Genomic DNA, 6000 nt, shown 5'->3' with positions numbered 1-6000 from the left:
TTTTACTTGCCATGCTCTGTACCTATCTAATTTTACTGTAGATTTATTAGACCACTAGTAGGGGGCGATGCTGATCCCTCATCATTACTTCTTCGAGGTTAGGCTAGATACTTACTGGGTATACATTGATTTATGTACTTATACTACACTCTTGCACAACTTGTGCAAGTATTGGGACAAATATATCTGGTGGTCATCTTGGCGCACATGCGTAGCTGCTGAGGAGACTTTGTGGTGAGCTGCATTCCATGTTACGATCCTTAGAACACAGAGTCGCTATCTTATTTTTTCAGTTTATCCTGTCTATCCTATATTCCAAACAGATGTTGTAGTAGTATTGTACTTCCTAGTAGATATTCATGCACTTGTGACACCAGGTTTTGGGGGTTTCTAGTGGATGTCCACAGTTGTTCGTATTATTTTTATTACTTGCTTTATGTATTATTCATACACGGTAATTTGGTAAAACGTATGTTTCCATGAGTTATATATTTAATTCTATTGATTTAATGAAATTACTTACTTAGTTTAAATGTTAAAATGGATAATTAAGTGGAGGTTCACACGTTGGCTTGCCTAGCAGTATCGTAGGTTGCCATCACGATCTATTATCGGATTTGGGTCATGACCTTAATATAAGAGCTCTAGGTTCACTTAGGTCTCACTAGTCATGAGCAAGTCTAGTAGATTCTTGCGGATACGGAGACGTCTCTACTTATCTTTGAGAGGCTACATGGCAGTTAGAAAAACTTCCCTTTATTGATTGCTTGTCGTGCGATTTTATTTTATTGAAACTTATGTATTCAGTTCCTTCATTCTCATTCAAACATGATGTGGAGCACTCAGCCTCCATTGGTCATCGAGGAGTTTTTCTCTGTATTATGAAGGCAAATTACTTTCATTGCCTCATACAAGGTTGTTCGATCATTAGCCGGTGTTGGTGCTGCCTATGGTTTCAGGGCTATATATAGTGCATTATGATGTTTTTCGCATTGTTATCACGCAGTATTGGTGTGAACAGTAGGGTGTTTACTTATGAGTTGCAGCAGTGAATGCTTTGGGAGGGTGATTATTCGGTTCTTGATTGGGAGATTTGGCATTTAATTCCAATGGACTATGGATGTTTAGGTTTTGGTTGATGGAGTAGCAAGACTTGATATTTCTAAATTTCGTGGAATTTTTATTTGTGTTGTGGTGTCGTCATCCTTATATGAGTGTACTAAGGCTTGTCAGTATGGTAGCCGTCATTTGTTTGCCTTTGAGGGCACGGTGTTGCGGAGTGGTACCTAAGACGCGATTATCGGAGACGATAGTGTGTTGCGACTTCGGGGTCAAATCAGTGTTTCGAGTGTTGATGATTCGAGGGAGGTGATCCCTGAGGAGGCTTAGAGTTTATGGCATTCTATTTGTTCTGGTGCCATGGAGATATATAGTGATTTGGGGCGGCCTTATTGGTGGTGGAGGATGAGAAATGACATGGTGGGATATGTCTCCTGGTGGTTGAATTGCTAGCTGGCCAATTATGAGCAGCAGAGATTTAGTAGTTTGCTTCGGAAGATGGCTAGACTGGAGCAGTTGTAGTAGTGGTAGCTATTTTATGGATTTTGTGGTAGGGTAGCCACATGCTTTGAGGAGGCTTAGTGTGATTTGGGTCATGTGGGTTAAGGACTAAGTCTGTGTATTTCATTTGAGATTGTGGCTTCTGTACCTAGGAAGTTTGAAGGTGGCAAAAAGAGTTTGCTTGGAATATAGAGGAATGGAAATGCTTGGTTGTCATTTTGGGATGCAATATAGATTCAAATCTTAAATGTATTCTTGGCCCTTCAGTTGATGATTTAACGGAATGAACAGATTCTTACGTCTGGCAGATGAGTGTGGACCCAGGAAGATTAACTGATTTCGTACTGTTATAACCATGGAAATGCCATCGGAAGATATACATATGAGGTTACATATGTGGGCTATCTCCCATGAGAGGGTTAAGGCTGTATGATTTCTTATGAAATTCCTATGAAATTCTATCCAACGGGAAGCATGTACTACGAAGTGGGCTTGGATCAATTGAAGAAGATGGTGCGACAAATAACAGGTCGAGTGTGCATTTGGGGATGATAATTCATGGCATGTTATGATTAGTGTACCAAGAGTTTGTAAGGATTTTGGCTGAGAAACAATGTGGAATCATTGTAGCTAGGAAGAGAAGTCATTGTAAGTCCTTGGATTTTGTGTCTATGGTTTAAAGCCAAGTAGGGGAGCCTACCGTCAATGATTGGGTCATGTGGTTATATGTCTTTGCAGTTTTGTGTTATCGGTACATTGATAGATTAGGTATGATTGAGGAAGAGAACATCAGGGGTAAATTCGAGCAAGGAGTTTGATGAATTTGTGCTACATTTCACCTTATTGATGAGTGAAGGTTGTGGAATGACTCGGATTTTATATTTATTTGAGAATGTGATGTGCAATGGAAAGGATTCATTCGGCTGCTTCCTTGGATTATTCGTGTGCTAACGGAGCAATAGTTGTCTGGTTATATAATCGGCACTGGTTTAGAGTGGGCGAGTCTCAACAATGGTCCTAGCGGGTTAAAGAATTTAAAGTGTCATATGGACTTTCGGGTTCGGGTTCGTCGTGTGGCTATGGATTTATTTGCACTGGAGTGAGAAAGAGACTTGGAGTATTTTTATCAATATCACCAGTTTTGCGGTGTTGTGTTAAAAAGATGGAAGAAACAACTTCGGATTCACAAAAAATCTTTCTAGAATTGATGTATCAGTTAGAAATACCATTGAGCGGATGAAGAGAGTATACGATGGCTTACGGGTATTAAGGCATTGTGGTCTTGCAATTTGGAGTCACTCGAGATGAATAGTATTTGGGATCCATTGTGTGATGGTAAAAAAAAGGTGTTACTTGAGGTTTTCGTCTTTTGCAGTTATGGGAAGTTGGTTGCGTATTGCGATTTTTCTTCTAAAATGAGTTTTCTAGCCGATGGAGTGTTTATTCTACTAGTGGTTTAGGAGTTATGCTCGAATTCTTGTACATTCGCATAATTGCATGATCAGTGGAGTGAGCGGTGTGGAATTAGGATTGAAAAGTCAAGGTTCTGGTTTGGTTTGCCAGATTTTTGTTGCTTGGTGCAGAAGGTTATGGGAGTATTTCCCATGAGATGATTATGTAGGTTTGACATATCAGCCCTCTATGTAGTAGATATAGAGGTCAGGTACGGAGATTCTCGTACTGTCGCAGATTGGGGAGTTTATGTATGAGAGACACACTATTCCTTTGGTTGCGGACTGTGGAAGTTTGTTCCTTATTTGAAGGTTGATCATATGTGTCAATGGATAGGGTTATTGTGGATCTTGGAAGGCTATTGACCTATTTTGAGATGATCCGAATCGGTTTAGAGGTCCATTAATGTGAATGTATATTCTACACCAGATCAGATATGTGTATTCAACACAACATTGTCTATAGATGAGTCATCGGGCATGGTGTATGTTGTTCCTATCACCATCTATTTCCTATGTTACTTTTATGCTATGTGGATTGTGAGGCTGCTTGATTATTCACATATGTGTTGTGATCATGTGAAGGTTGTGGTGATATATGAGCGAGATGGCTCTAGAGATGCTGGTTATTTATTACACCTCAGTCGTGCTTGGCCTTTTGTAGCGTATGATGCTATCCGTCTACTCAGGGTTATGTTTATGCACTTGGCGTGCTTGTGGTTGATATACATTTGTCTAGTGAGTATGAGCATTTTGGCTCGACGGGTTTCCCTTGTTGATTATTAGGTATAGATCGGGTAGTACGCTGCCACGGAAAAGATATTTTCATCGGGTTGCATGCTGCAACAGTGAGATGTTGTGTATGATTCCTTATACTATTTTGTGTGTTTTACTTCCCCTCTATGGGATAGATCCATATTATTTCATTTGGTGGTTATATCTGTCACGTGTGTGGGATAGTTCTGTACCTGGCTTCCTTCCTTATTGGTCATATTCGAATTTGGCTTGTTGGCTCATTGATGATGTCGTATGAGATTTTTGACATTGTTTGATATAGCTTATTGCCCAAGCAGCTTGTACTGGGTAAGATGAGGTTGTTGGACATGGAATCAGTGGAAACAAATTTGTATAATATAATTTTGGAGGGAGCATGCCGCTAATCATTTCAAAATGCAGCGATGATTCTTTTCAAACGAAAGAACCCCATGGTTTTTTGATTTGACGAGTGGTTATGAGAGTCTTCACCTCTCTTTCATAGTTGCAGTATTGCAAGGTTTTAAGCAGGATTTTTATTTGTCATGAGGTATATTACCGGTACCGGATTAGAAATTGCAGCTAGTGCGGTTGGAAGATATTACTATGAGCAGATAAATTATGCGATGCATTGTGCTGTTACAACTTGGGTGTATATGTATGTTTTGGTACAACTTGTGGAGACTGATACAATGTATTTATGCAAGAAATTGTTTCTTATAGGAAATTCAGGATGTTGGAGTTTGGTTCTAAGGCTTGTGGGCTAAGGTCGCATAAAGGATCTTCCGTCTTGGGTTGAGCTAATGTTCTCATATAGATTGTGATGGCACGGGTAGGTGCACGAGGAGTCATACAGTGATTTTGGCAACTTTGGAATGACTCTCAGCACATTCGAGGACGAACGTATGTGTAAGTAGGGGAGAATATAATGATTCGACTGGTCGTTTCGAGTTCTAGCATGTCGTTCGCCAGTTTGAGACCTTGGGTACCTTTACCTTATGTATTATGACCTGCACGTGTAGTTGGTTTTGATTTTCGGGGAGTTTGGAATAGATTTGGAATAATAATTATCAATTCGGAAGCTTTACGTTAGAAGAGTTGACCAAGGTTTGACCTCGTAGTCGAGATTTTAAGGTTCCTATAGGTTTGTAAGGTGATTTCGGACTTGGGCGTATGTTCAGGTTGGGTATCGGGTCATGCGGGAGCTATTCAGTGCTTATTATTGAATATTTTCATTTTGAAGGTTTTTGAATTTATTAAGTTTGACATGGAGTGTATTTTGGTGTTATCCAACTCTGGGCGGTGTTCCAGGACCTTTGATAGGTTGATTTTATGGATTGGAACTTGTGTGTGTGTAGATTGGTCGTGATTCGAAATGTCTAAGTGATTCGGATACGTTCGGCGAAGTTTGATGGTTTGAAAGTTAAAAGTAGGATTTTGATCTTCGATTCGTAGTTTTGATGTTATTCGTGTCGTTTTGGGTTTTTGGTTAAGTTTGGATGACGTATGGAGACTGATGAGTTTCAGGGTGGTTTTGGACCATGTCGGAGTGTTTTGCTACTGCTGGTTGCTGGTTCTGGTTTTGTTCTTCATGAACGCGGTGCGAAGCACGTGTCGCAAAGAAAGATTTTGAGTAGGAGTGGTTTGTGCTCCGCATTCGCGGTGGAGGAATCGCATTTGCGGAGGCTTGGGGCTGAGGTATTTTGCTTTCGCAAAGGACAGACTGGGTCTGAAGATTTGGCCTTCGCGTTGGTCAGGACTGGCAAGGCTTTGTGTTCGCAGGCTCTCTTTCGCGTTTGCAAAGAAGACTTTTTTGCAGCGGTAGATTTTGCCTTCAGGATCGCGAGGGTACTTCCGCGATCGCAAAGAAAGATGCATGGGTAGAATATAAGTCAACAATATCTGTATTTGGCTAATTTCATCTCATTTCTTCCATTGGAGCTGGTTTTGGGCAATTTTGAAGGAGCCTTTTCATCATTCGTCACAAGGTAAGTGATTTCTACTCATTATGAGCTAAATACATGGATTATATATGGATTTTAACATGAAAATTGGTAGAAATTATGAGATTTTGGAAGAAAACCTAGAAAGGGTATTTTTGAGTTTTGACCATGAAATTGGACATGGAATTGGGAATAAATTATATATTTGAGTTCGTGGTGTTATGAGTAATATTTATCTTCGAGAATTTTCAAAATTGGGGCATTGAGGACTAGGGGTTGACTTTGTTGACTTT

Source organism: Nicotiana tabacum, chromosome 15 (genome assembly GCF_000715075.1).
Source record: "Nicotiana tabacum cultivar K326 chromosome 15, ASM71507v2, whole genome shotgun sequence".
Lineage (NCBI taxonomy): Eukaryota > Viridiplantae > Streptophyta > Magnoliopsida > Solanales > Solanaceae > Nicotiana > Nicotiana tabacum.
This window is presented reverse-complemented; position numbering follows the sequence as displayed.